Consider the following 14,802-nt stretch of genomic DNA (forward strand, 5'->3'; position numbering starts at 1 on the left):
TTAAGACGATAAGGCCCAAAGATATCCACTCTTCAAAGAATTATGCAAAAACCGGAAGTAAAGACCATACGACATTATCTAAAGCAAGATGAAAACGGTCATTTTACAAAATTAATTAATTCTATTGAAAACTTGTTGATACAATAACAGATAACAATGAGACTAAAATGATAGATTAATAATAAAATATAAATAAAAAATGAATAAAAATATATAAATATGAATTAAATAAATAAATAATTGCTCAAAACAATCAAATACATCAATAGATACATAAATAAATAAAAATGTCGATAGATGAATAAGTAATTAAAGAAAGCAGCAAATAATGAAATAAATCAATACATAAATAAACACGTGAAATATAAATGAAAATAATTTAGTTGAATATAAGTATGAAGTATAAAGTATGAAAAGAAAGTATAAAATAAATAAAATGATTAATTGAAAAATTTATTAAAATGGGGGTTAAACTATATTCCTAATAAGATGGTTAATTGAATATTTTGGGAGTCTATATGGGATTGAACGGATGGAAGAGGAATATGTAAGTTTGAGGACTTTATGGGTAAGAGTTAAAAGTCATAATAATCCAGGTAAATTTTATTATATATATTATAAAAATGAATTGAGGGTCGAGGGTAGTGCACTTGCACTGAGAGGTAAATACCTAAATTACTATTTTAGGTTGAGGTATTCGATTTTAGGGTCAAATATACTAGTGTTACAAGTTAACATATTATAATATAGGCACACAATTACTAGAGAACATATAAATATTTAACCAAATACATATGAAAAAATATAAGCACATATATACATATACATATATGTACTTATACAACGTATACAGTCATAAACATAAAGATATACAAACAAATCTATATATATGTACATATATACATAACAGACATATGCATATGTATATGTGCACAGATATAACAACGTCAGCATATATATATATATATATATATATATATATATATATATATATATATATATATGATGAGCAGGTTGATGGGCAGAAATAAGAGGCTTAATGCTGGATTCCCTCAGGGGTCCATCCTAGGCCCAAATCTCTTCCTGATCTACATCAATGATCTCCCAAAACACATACTTAAATCGTGCGTTGACATCTATGCTAATGACACGACCATCTATGGCAACACATCTAAAGCCGTAAATGACAAAATTCTCTCTGATTCTCTCTCCTCTGATGTTGAGCGCGTGGTACCGTGGGGGAGAGATGGCTGGTTACTTTTAATGCATCTAAAACCAAGCTCCTATCTTTACATCATCAAGGCTCTGATCCCTATCTGGCATCAATTGAAATGGATGGCTCTTGTCTAGGGGAAGTCACATTTTTGATAAGCTTCTGGGCTTGACCTTTACTCCGGACCTGGAATAGAACACGTATATCAAGTCAGTTGCCAAAGGTCACTGGAAAAATGGCAGGATCCTTCTACGGCTCCAGAAGATATCCCACTGCTGATGCAAGTCTCTATCTATACAAAAGCCAAGTACGTCCAAGGATGGAGTACTGCTGCCACATCTGGGCAGGAGCAACTAAAAACAACCTATCCTGCCTTGACAGAGTACAAAATAGGCTTCATGGCTTAGTGGGAGATGCCCTCTTCTCTTCCCTGCAACCCCTCTCTCTCTCTCTCTCTCTCTCTCTCTCTCTCTCTCTCTCTCAGGAGAGATGTTGCGAGCCTTTGTTTTATCGTTACTTCCATGGCAAGCGACCACTGTAAAATTTTCCCCCACTCTTTAGCTGTGGTAAAACCAAAACAAAGATTCCATGAACAAAGCTTCGTTCGTAGAAGTGCACGCCTGTGTAACTATCTTCTGTTTGCCTGTTTCCCACCTGACTACAACTTGGATGTCTTCAAGTCCAACATAAACAAATACCTGATGAACTGCCCCCCCCTTAAGTAAGACACTTTATCAAATCTCCAAAACTAACGATTACTACCATTCTATCCCATTGATTACTGTACACGCAATAACCCTTATCCCTGAGTGGTTTCTAGGCCTTGATAAGTGGTGACTACCTTGTAAACATATATATATATATGATGATTTGCAACGTCTTGTCAGACGAGTGCCACTCACTCAGACACTTAAATTCATGAGCCCAAAAATGTTTTTTTTGGTCCTACTGGTGAATTCACACGCTCAAGCAGGCATGACACTGAAGACGGTCACTGAGATAAATTATTACATGCTTCCAGCATTTCAAGTCTCCACGCATCACAACTTTTCCATCGTCACATGACTATTTTAATAGACAAATGTCTGAGGGAGTATCTATACATAGATGATGTTACAGAGTTTTAGCTTTGTACGACAGCTAAGTCTCTCTCTCGGTTCAAAATGTTGAGATCCAGCAACAAGCAAGAGCAAGATCGCCAGCAACAAGTTAAACTGCAGACCAGCTTAATGCGGGTACTGGTCTCCCACTTTATGTTTTTTTAAATCAGATTTACTTCTAGAAAGTTTACCACGGCTACCGGGAGCCCTCTCCATCTCAACACACACATACATACATACATACACACAAACACACACGGTGCTAGTTGGCGCTGTTGACCCTGAAAAAGGGTTCATTCACCCTTTGGAAAGTCTTGTTCTTAATTATTCAGGGAGACTAGCAACCCTCCTCACGAAACAAGTCTGTTGGGGGGAACCAGTTTTGTCGCCAGTAACCCGACCATGAGGCATGTAGTACTGGGTTTCATGGTACCAGAAGCATATGACATGATCTGACACACATATATATATATATATATATATATATATATATATATATATATATATATATATATATATATATAAGGGGAGTGTATATGGAGGCGGGGCACTTAATAGTATTAGTGAATGAGGAGATGGAGAATTGAATTATATTCAGGACAGAAATTAAGATTATAATTGATGAGATAAATTTAACTAAATGGAACAACAGACATATGATAGTGGATAATTTTATGGTGGATGAATAGGGTTAAATGGGATTAAAATTAAATTTAAGATGTTATATGACAAAACTGAGCATATAGAAAGCAAAAAAGTGACAAAGGAAAAGGTTGAGTTTAAACGTTTTATTTAAAGTTTAAACGATCATGAAACGAACTGCTTGGTCTGCCAGGATAATTTGGTGGCGACGGTGGGGCGTCGGTAGGTATGCTGGTCGGGTGTTGATATGAACTTGGGGACTACCTATAGTTATCGTCAGGGTGAGGTGGGGGGCGATGCAATGAACGTGGCTTAGTAGCGATCCTTAATAGTTAGTGTCGCTGTTTACTGGCGAGCTGTGGTGATCTGGTGGTGCCGGTGGCGGAAGAGAAGTGGTCCAGAATCACGAGTGAGATAGCGGCAGTGCGGTGGCAGCGGCTGTGACGCAGGAATTTCAATAACTGGTGTCGCTGGCGAAGAGTTAACTGCTGCTGACAGAGCAAGATTCACAGCTTGCCACATAGGGGCCAATCTGCCGGTTTGTCCAATACGCTGTCATTTTTATACTCGCGATGCGGACGTAGTAGTAAACACAAGGTGGCTTTAATCACTGGTCAGCATTTTGCTTTTTATTTGTGTTTGTTTTTTTGTGTTTTAATGCGTTGTAAAGAGTCATCTGTTTGTTGTTTGTATACATGTGTTATATCGATTTAAAGCTAAGAAAGTTGTTAATGTGTTTTAGTAGGTGTTGTGCTGTTGCAGTGTTTCATGAAATAATTATTCATGTTTATATGTTGCCGGAGTTACGTCTGCAACGAACTTTGTGCCTTATATTTTGGATTTTTCTTTTCATGTACGTTTTCTTTGTTGAAGTGAGGTGTGAGTTATTCCGTTGATGTGTGTACATAAAAGAAATGGGTTTTTATGTTGTTGTGTTTAGTGCGTTTATTTGCGTTGTCTCGACGAACGGGTTTTGTCTTAGTGTCGTCATTATTATCACTGTCGCTGCTCCTGCTGGTTTCTGGTTTATTCATGTATATATGGAGATATATGCGATAAAACAATGCCCCCCCCCCCCGATCCAAATCATATTTACATGAAAAAGTCTCTGAAACGCGCGGGGAGTTGTCCCCTTGTCGTTCTTGTTGTGATGTTTGATAGGAAGGTGAAGTAGGCGTGGGTCTATGCGTCGGATATGATGTGTCTATGTTGTGCTGCCTGTTACTGCGGATGTAGATTAATCAGTAGAACAATGAAAGAATGTTTAATGGCAAAAAAATGTTACACGAAAAAAAAAAACAAAAAGAAATTTGTTTTTCCTTATTTTACGTAATTAGTCAGCGTCAGAATGATTAAAATTTTTCGAAGGAAATTTTGAAGTATTTAAACCGTCACTTTCTATGATTAAATTTTAATTTTTTTTTTTTTACTATTCTGTAGTTTCATTTTGCAAGGTATAATTTGGGACGTATAATAATTAACGTACACAAAACAACGAAAATAGAAAACGTTTTTGAAGGAGATTTTGAAGTATTTAAACCGTCAAGTAAATTCAATCTTGGAAACTACTCGTTTGCCGTAATTTTAAACGTTATTTTCATTTTCAGTGACCCCGAAAATCTTTAAGACTGGTGATTTTAAAGGAATTTGAGGGTGGAGTAATTCTTCATATTTACCTTTTTTTAAATTGAATTGTTAGGTGAAAGTACAGAATAGTTACAATACACCCTCCCTTCCCCATGTTAAATAATAGGTTTCTAAATAATAGCTCGGGTCGTAAAGTGCAGGACTGCAGGAGTACCTATAAAAGGTAACGCCGGATCGGAAAAAGAGCTCAAAATGAAAATAAAATAAATTCTCAGCTCAAAATAAGAAATGGGAGAGAAAAAAAAGTTAAATTCTCCGCTGTGTTAGTAATTAAAAACTAAAACAAATTCTCAAAATGAAAAGAAATGTTAGATTCTCCGCTCAAATAACAATATATCAAATGGGAGAGAAAAAAAATTAAATTCGTTAAAACAAATTATTTTTTACTTGTAAACTGGTTTATTAATTGTAGAAAACAAAAACAAACGGGAGAAAAAAAGGAGCTCAAAATGAAAGAAAAATAAAACAAATTATTTTTACAATTGTAGCCATCCGTATTATAAGATTTGTGTGACGTCACTTCCAATGTAAATAAAGAAGTGCGGAGCGTCAGGATAACCGTTAAATTCCAATATTAACTCTTAAAACCTCTTTTCAATTAAAATATAAATAAATTACAAAAAATAATTATAATAGTATTTTCTTTTTTAAATAGTTGTCTATTTTGTATGTATTATGTCCCTTAGTTTAGTCCTTTCAATTGTTATCTCCCTTGGTCGGACATTTTTCTTTCAGAGTTTCCTCTGACTCGACACCGGTAAATTGACCGGTGTTTTCTTCTCTAATTGTAATCAGGAGCATTTCTAGATGTCTCTGTCTTTTATCTTCTGTTGTCCTTCGCCGTTTTAAGACATCCTCCGGTAAGAAACATTATATATCTCCTTCTTTTTAATATTTTTAACGTTATTTTTTTTATATTATTTCATCTTAACTACGAACTTTGTTTATTTTCTTTACCCACATGTCCGACCCCCTTACTTCTAGCTGTGTTGTTCATTTCCTTACGCATACGACGCCCGATTAAGCCTTTTATAACTTCTCGATTCTTATCTTTTCTCTTTGTGTTCTCAACAATGTTTTTGTTGGTTTGTTTGTTTTTTGTTTCAGTTTTTTTTTTACCATATCTACTCTCAATATGCGTATTTTAATTAAAAGGGTTGAAAACATAAACAAATCGAACTTACTAGGGAAAATAATAATTTCCGATGAATGCTGGAAAAATATCCAGTAAATAAGACGTCGTTTATTAAATCGTGATTTGTATTTTAAACTAAATATTTTATCGTGGTTTATTTTTTGTTTTTTGTCATTTCATTTAACTTAATATGAAAATGGATAATAAACTTTAAAATATCAATTATTGAATGGATTTTATTATTTCCTTTTCTTTAAAGACTCAGTTTTATTTTTATGGATACATGTGTCCAGTGACACCGATATGATGACTAAAATCGCAAATTATGGTATTTTTAAATTAAAAATAACGCATGAATTGTAGATGTTAACAATTAAAAATATTTTTAATATTTCAGGAACATTAGGATAAGCAGTAGTCATTGAATATTTTCACAAAAAATAATATAATAAAAAAATTCAACTCAAAATCAATTATTCTTAAGGAATACGAAAGAGAGAAAAATAATAAGCTTTAAAAATTTTTTATGTGTTTTTCTCGTCTTATGCACGTCACACGCGCACACACACACATGTTTTTGTAGCAGAAACACGTGCGTAAAAAGAATTTAATCTTACTTACCTTATTGTTCCTTTTTTCGTTTTCCTCAACATAACATGACCTTTCTTTATTCTTTGTTAGAATAACTAGTCAACAAACGGCACCCAATTGAGCTGTTGTGCAGTGGATTTTTCGTCAGCCATAAAAACAATTGTACATTTCATTTTGTATAAAAATATCACACCTTTTATGTTTCTGTTTCATTACTGTGTCTTAAAGAGTGTGGAGCAGGAGATGGGTAGATGGAGGCATGCTTGTGATATTTTGATTGACGACTGAATGTAGACCTCTCTCGCCTTTTTTCTCTGGGTTCTATATGTGACCTGCATTTTGTAGGGTCATTTATCTTTAACAGCTGCGCATATAAAAAAGTTGACCTTTCACCACTGACAATACCTGACTCCATCGTTCAGTGCATTTGCTAGCAACTGTCATGCGTGTGTGCACTCTTGTTGCTTTTACTTTCCAAGTCATGTGATGCCACATAGGGTTAACATCATTAAAAGATTCTCATAACACAACAATAATAATAGATATCTGTAAATATGTTAGCAGTATGAAAGTAACAATCTGTTTCCTACAACACTGAACAAAAGCAATATGTACTAATAACAATACATATTAAAAATCGCCCCTGAATGCTGCTGTCATGTTATGTGGATAACAGTTTGTATACCATACATGGACTTATCAGAAAAAAATGAAAGAATCTGTAATCTATAAAGATCAGTTAAGGCGGAATATATATGGATGGAAAAGAGAGACTCTACCTTTATAAGATAAAGTAAAAATTATAGATGGCGAAGAACAATGAAGACCAAGTAGGCTTTAGAAAAACAGCGCATTCATATATGTAGTAATAAATAGTGCTAAATAATAAAATTCAGTTGTAAGTTACATACTCCTGGACGTTGAAGTTTCAATCCTCAGTGAGATTGAAAATAGAACTTCAAATTATGTACAACTTTTAATCAATCATCGCTAGAAACACACAGCATGCTACTCTTATGTACTAAATAAATTCAGTTGTAAGTTACTCCTGAACGTTGAAGTTTTAATCCTCAGTATGATTGAAAATAGAATTTCAAATTATGTCGGACTTAAATGAAACCCTTTGCTTTGTACATGAGAGTATTGTCAAAACAACGAACTCTTCCAAATTATACCTATACTTAAAGAAACTTGACTAAATCATAGAAAATCATGCAAAGAAGTAGTCTAACCATGCTAAGTATACCATGTTACAAACCTTATACAGTGAAACACGTTTTACCTAACTGCTATGATCTCACATAAATCTGTCAACACTGCTACAAGGCCACAAAGTTATAAGAACACTTTGAAAAAGAAAACCCTAAAATTATTCTAAATTTCCTAAAAATAGCGAGCCTTTACTGTAAAATATAAATGCCATCAAATAAACTATTTCAAAGGATTACCTGAATATACCCAGGGAAAATCGACTCCGAAAGTATCAAAATTTTTAAACCTAATATACAGCATTAAATGATCCAAAGAAGGTCCATATGCTTGTTAAACAAACAAACATCAGAATGTTGTATACATTTCTGCGTTTAACAGAAAGATTTAAAGTTCAACAAATATAAAAACATAGAAATGTTGTGAAAATAACACCCAAGACGAGAACAGTATTCTGAAGAATCAAAATAATATGAATAATCAATCCTCATCTCTAAAATGAATGAAAGTAAACATTTTCGTTAAATATTTGAAAATAGAAACAATTAATTTTGTTAACAAACCAGTCTTGATAAAACAATACTGATTTTATTTTGAAGTTCATTAATAAAAAATTTATATTTATAAAAATTAACATAATGAATTCAATTTAACTAAAATAATGTTATTTTAAAAAATCATTTTATATTTTCAGAATTTTCAACACTGAAAAGAAATATATTAATGAAGGAGGACATTTCGTCATTGGTGACTTACGCGAGCAAACATGGAAGACAAACCTCATTCTTGTGAAGTATGTGGTTATTCATTTGCATGGAAGTCACATTTGTTGCGTCATATAAAAACACATACAGGCGAGAAACCATATTCTTGTGAAGTATGTGATTCTTCTTTTACATGGAAGTCAAGTGTGTTGAGTCATATGAAAACACACATGAGCGAAAAACCACATTCATGTGAAGTATGTGGTTCTTCTTTTACAGAGAAGTCAAATTTGTTGCGTCATATGAAAACGCATACAGGAGAAAAACCATATTCTTGTGAAGTATGTGCTTCTTCTTTTGCACAGAAGTCAACGTTGTTGAATCATAGGAACACACATACAGGAGAGAAACCACATTCTTGTGACATTTGTGGTTCTTCTTTTGTGTGGAAGTTAAGTTTGTTGGCTCATATGAAAACACATACAGGGGAGAAACCATATCCTTGTGAAGTATGTGGTTGTTCTTTTGCATGTAAGTCACATTTGTTGCGTCATATAAAAACACATACAGGAGAGAAACCACATTCTTGTGAAGTATGTGGTTCTTCTTTTGCACAGAAGTCAAATTTGTTGAGTCATGTGAAAACACATACAGGAGAGAAACCATATTCTTGTGATGTATGTGTTTTTTCTTTTGCACAGAAGTCAAATTTATTGACTCATATGAGAACACATACGGGCGAGAAACCACATTCTTGTGTTGTATGTGGTTCTGCTTTTGCACGTAAGTCAAACTTATTGACTCATATGAAAACACATACAGGAGAGAAACCACATTCTTGTGTTGTATGTGGTTCTGCTTTTGCACAGACGTCACATTTGTTGTATCATATGAAAACACATACAGGAGAAAAACCACATTCGTGTAAAATATGCGGCTTTTCTTTTGCCTGTAAGTCAGGTTTGTTGAGACATGTAAAAACACATACAGGAGCAAGTAAAATATAATTGTGAAGTATGTTGTTCCTCTTTTGTACAGAAGTCAAGTTTGTTACGTCATATGCAAACACATATGGAAGACTGATATAGTGTTATGGATAAGAGTGAGAAAGTGGCAACCCTTGTGGAAATAAGCGTCCCTAATTATGCTGGCCTTAACAGAGCATAGTGGGGAAAACAACAAAATAACAAGGACGTATGTACGACATGAAAAGAAACTGGAATCTTAGGAAGGTATCAAGTATATTAAGGTTATTATAGGAGAAACCAGACTAATGAAAAAGAATTTCAAAAACTATCCAGCGAATATACCTGGAGAACCAGGTGCAAAAGAAATACAAATAATAGCACTAAAAGTGACGGTTAGAATCTTAAAAAGATCTCTCAGTTGGAGTAACTAACCTAATGGGAAAATGTTTAGCATCTAATAGAATGCCCCATCCGTAGGAAAAACAAAATAAGAAAATAAAAAGAAACGAGACTAACTAAATTCTTGTGAAGTACGTGGTCTCTTTATATAGAAGTCATAGTTATTGTATCATACGCTAACACAAATGGGAAAAATATCTGATGATCTTCTGAAATCCATACCTCAAAATTGTATACCAGCATCACAAACCAAGAGCCAGTAGGACAGCCTCTATCACATAGCCAACTATTTTGCACAAGACCATTTTACAAATATGACAGAATCAGAAAACAAGTCTGCTACGGAAATCACCAAAACGAGTCTTTAGAAATATTCCAGAACTTTCATTACAGAAAATTGGACAAATGAACCAAACAATAGCATGACAAACATTTTCTGGATTTATTCATGCAGGACTTTATAAATAAGGAAGGTTTTTATAGACTTGCTTAACAGGGTAGTGCCACTATTATCAGGAAAGAATTATAATGACTGCTCATGATCAAAGTTTTATAACAAATGCTTCTAATAAGATGAAGGATCTCAGTATGCCAAGTCTAGTTTATGCAAGAGAGAAGTTAGTTTGAGCCATTTGACATTTGCTATAGGATGCCTACTATACAATGAAATACAATGAATAGTGTAAATATATCCACATCATCTGTAAAATGTTGAATATTGAATGCTGCAGCAAGTCCTGGGAACAATAGTTGGACATATCATACACCATCGACTATGACTACGATTCGTACAGGTACATGCTTAGAAAACAGAGCAATTAAAGCTGACATAATAAAATGAGAACAGAAGGAGAAAGAATCAAATTTAGAATGTAATATTTGGATGAACAGAGTGACAAAAAATACAACGAAATAATAGGGTTTTATGTACGACATAGAAAAGAAACTAATCTTTAGAAAATGTGTATTCTAGTAATTATAGGAGGAACTTAAATCAGACAAAACAATTTTAAACATGATCTCGCAAATATACCTGGTGAACCAAGTGCAAGAGCGATTCAAACAATTCCTCAAAAAGAGACAAATTTTAAATTATTTGTCAGTTGAAATGTATGAGATGAAGTATGGATGCGCCATCATTGAATAAATAAATAATTGAATAAAAAACTAATCTCATTCCTGTGAAGTATGTGATTGTTTGCATAGAAGTAACATTTGCTGTGTAATGTGCACTCTGTTGCCAAACTGCTAAATCCAAACTCGACACCCTGTTGTCAAAACTTCTAACTCTAAAATTTAACTTGGGGAACTTTAATCTGACAAAAGCATTTTTTAAAAAATACCTGGCAATTTCACCTGTAAACCAAGTGCAAAAGACATTTGCATAAAACATTTGTGTCATATACAAAAATATACTGAATACAAAAGAACTTTAATAGAACTTACAAATATCTATGTATCTCATATAGAGTGCAAGTGTGAGCCACAGGTAGGGAGTCCTTTGATTTCTGAGTACGTCGACTGATCAGGTTAATTCGATATTTTTAAAACTTTCAATTAAAAAAATTAACATTCTGCTATCAAAACTTGCTACTCCAAAACTTTACACTTTGTTTTTAAAACGTCCAAATCCACAAGACACCCTTTTGTAAAACCTATTAACTTCACAACATTCTGTTGTCAAAACTATTTACTCCACAACTCGACATTCTGTGTTCAAAACTATTAACTCAACAACTCGACACTCTGTGTTCAAAACTATTAACTCCACAACTCGACATTCTGTGTTCAAAACTATTAACTCCACAACTCGACATTCTGTGTTCAAAACTATTTACTCCACAACTCGACATTCTGTGTTCAAAACTATTAACTCCACAACTCGACATTCTGTGTTCAAAACTATTAACTCAACAACTCGATATTCTGTGTTCAAAACTATTAACTCCACAACTCGACATTCTGTGTTCAAAACTATTAACTCCACAACTCGACATTCTGTGTTCAAAACTATTTACTCCACAACTCGACATTCTGTGTTCAAAACTATTAACTCAACAACTCGACATTCTGTGTTCAAAACTATTAACTCAACAACTCGACATTCTGTATTCAAAACTATTAACTCCACAACTCGACATTCTGTGTTCAAAACTATTAACTCCACAACTCGAAAGTCCGTTGTCAACTCAAAAACTCAACACATTTCAAGTTTACATGCACATGCCTACATATGCAACACAAATTCCTTTTAATTCGTCCTCTAGTCTGTATGCGTCTTTTTTTAATTCACCTGTTTCTTTTGCATAGAAATGGCGACATTTTGCATCACGGTCATGACTGTTATTTACAAAATCAATTGGATGTAACCATTTTAAGCTTCTTTCTATATTTTTGTGACACAACCGACCCTCTGAAGCACGCACACACGCAAGCCAAGTAAGTTTTGATTTTCCTTACAAAGTAAAATCAGAAAAACTGATAATATTTTTTGTAATTTAGCTCTTTTGTTTATATGAAATCAGGTTTAGACAAACATGCGAACACAATTGTACTGTTTTGAGAATCTGTGAATGTCTGGTAGTATGTTTCATTCACAAATGATAAAATTTTGAGAAAGTTAAAAACCATATTTGGGTATTCTTGTTATATGTGTGTGTTGGTATTCTTGTTATATGTATGTGTTCGTATTCTTGTTATATGTGTTCGTATTCTTATTATATTGTGTTAAAAATTTGTGTTATTTTCTCATGCAAAAACGATAGAAAAGAATATGATTGTTTGATTATGTTAATAATTTACTTTTAAAAACGAAGATTTTATTCTTGTGTAAATCTTTAGTTTTAGTTTTGTAAAATTTAATACATCTCAATAAAACTTTTTAACAGTTTTTAGTGTTGTAAAATTTAATACATCTCAATAAAACATTTTAACAGTTTTTAGTTTTGTAAAATTTAATACATTTCAATAAAACTTTTCAACAGTTTTTAGTTTTGTAAAATTTAATACATCTAAATAAAACTTTTTAACAGTTTTTAGTTTTGTAAAATTTAATACATCTCAATAAAACTTTTTAAAAGTTGTAGTTTTGTAACATTTAATACATCTCTAAAACCTTTTAACAGTTTTTAGTTTTTAAAATTTAATGCATCTCAATAAAACTTTTTAACAGTTTTTAGTTTTGTAAAATTTAATACATCTCAATAAAACTTTTTAACAGTTTTTAGTTTTGTAAAATTTAATACATCTCAATAAAACTTTTTAACAGTTTTTAGTTTTGTAAAATTTAATACATCTCAATAAAACTTTTTAACAGTTTTTAGTTTTGTAAAATTTAATACATCTCAATAAAACTTTTTAAAAGTTGTAGTTTTGTAAAATTTAATACATCTCAATAAAACCTTTTAACAGTTTTTAGTTTTGTAAAATTTAATAAATTTCAATAAAACTTTAACAGTTTTAGTTTTAGTTTTGTAAAATTTAATACATGTCAATAAAATATTTTAACAGTTTTTAGTTTTGTAAAATTAAATACATCTCAATAACACGTTTTAACAGTTTTAGTTTTGTAAAATTAAATATATCTCAATAAAACGTTTTAAAAGTTTTTAGTTTTGCGAAATTTAATACATGTCAATAAAATATTTTAACAGTTTTTAGTTTTGTAAAATGTAATACATCTCAATAAAAGATTTTACCAGTTTTTAGTATTGGAAAAATGTAATACATCTCAATAAAACGTTTTAACAGTTTTAGTTTTATAAAATTTAACACATCTCAATAAAACTTTGTAACAGTTTTAGTTTTGTAAAATTTAATACATCTCAATAACACGTTTTAACAGTTTTAGTTTTGTAAAATGTAATACATCTCAATAAAACTTTTTAACAGTTTCAGTTTTGTAAAATTTAATACATCTAAATAAAACCTTTTAAGTTTTTAGTTTTGTAAAATGTAATACATCTCAATAAAACGTTTTAACAGTTATAGTTTTGTAAAAGTTAATACATCTCAATAAATTTTTTTAACAATTTTAGTTTTGTAAAATTTAATACATCTCAATAAAAAATTTTAACAGTTTCAGTTTTGTAAAATGTAATACATCTCAATAAAACTTTTTAACAGTTTTTAGTTTTGTAAAATTTAATACATCTCAAGAAAACCTTTTAACAGTTTTTAGTTTTGTAAACTTTAATACATCTCAATAAAACGTTTTAACAGTGTTAGTTTTGTAAAATGTAATACATCTCAATAAAACATTTTAACAGTTTTAGGTTTATAAAATTTAATACATCTCAATAAAACATTTTAACAGTTTTTAAAGTTTGTTAAATGTAACACATCTCAATAAAACCTTTTAACAGTTTTTAAAGTTTGTTAAATGTAACACATCTCAATAAAATATTTTAACAGTTTGTAGTTATGTAAAATTAAATACATCTTAATAAAACGTTTTAACAGTTTTAGTTTTGTAAAATTTAATACATCTCAATAAAACATTTTAACAGTTTTAGTTTTGTAAAATTTAATACATCTCAATAAAACGTTTTTACGGTTTTGTAAAATTAAATACATCTCAATAAAACGTTTTAACAGTTTTAGTTTTGTAGAATTTAATACATCTCAATTAAACGTTTTAACAGTTTTTAGTTTTGTAAAATTTAATACATCTCAATAAAACGTTTTAACATTTTTAGTTTTGTAAAATATTATGCATCTCAAAAAAACTTTTTAACAGTTTTAGTTTTGTAAAATGTAATACATCTCAATAAAACTTTTTAATAGTTTTTAGGTTTGTAAAGTTTAATACATCTCAATAAAACCTTTTAACAGTTTTTAAAGTTTGTTAAATGTAACACATCCCAATAAACGTTTATTTTATATCAAGTTATGGGTTAAGTCTTTTTATTGTTGTTTTCATATAGATGTTTATTGTGCATGATTTTTTTAATACAAGGAACGTTCAATAAGTAATGACCTTTACCCACTTCCGTTTATCTGATCTTGTAGAAATTTTGCATATGCAATGATTTGTATCTCTATTGGTCATGTGGCAAATTACAGCTCTGAACTAATTGTTGTTCCTGATTTATAAGTGTTTGAAATTAGTTAAGTGTTAAATGGAGCCTGTCAAGTGTCATGCAGTAATCAGTTGTCTTATTTGAAATTACGTACACCACAGGAAACTTGATGA

The sequence above is a fragment of the Euprymna scolopes genome, chromosome 46 (assembly GCF_053919585.1).
Source record: "Euprymna scolopes isolate OS-2025 chromosome 46, ASM5391958v1, whole genome shotgun sequence".
Taxonomy (NCBI): domain Eukaryota; kingdom Metazoa; phylum Mollusca; class Cephalopoda; order Sepiida; family Sepiolidae; genus Euprymna; species Euprymna scolopes.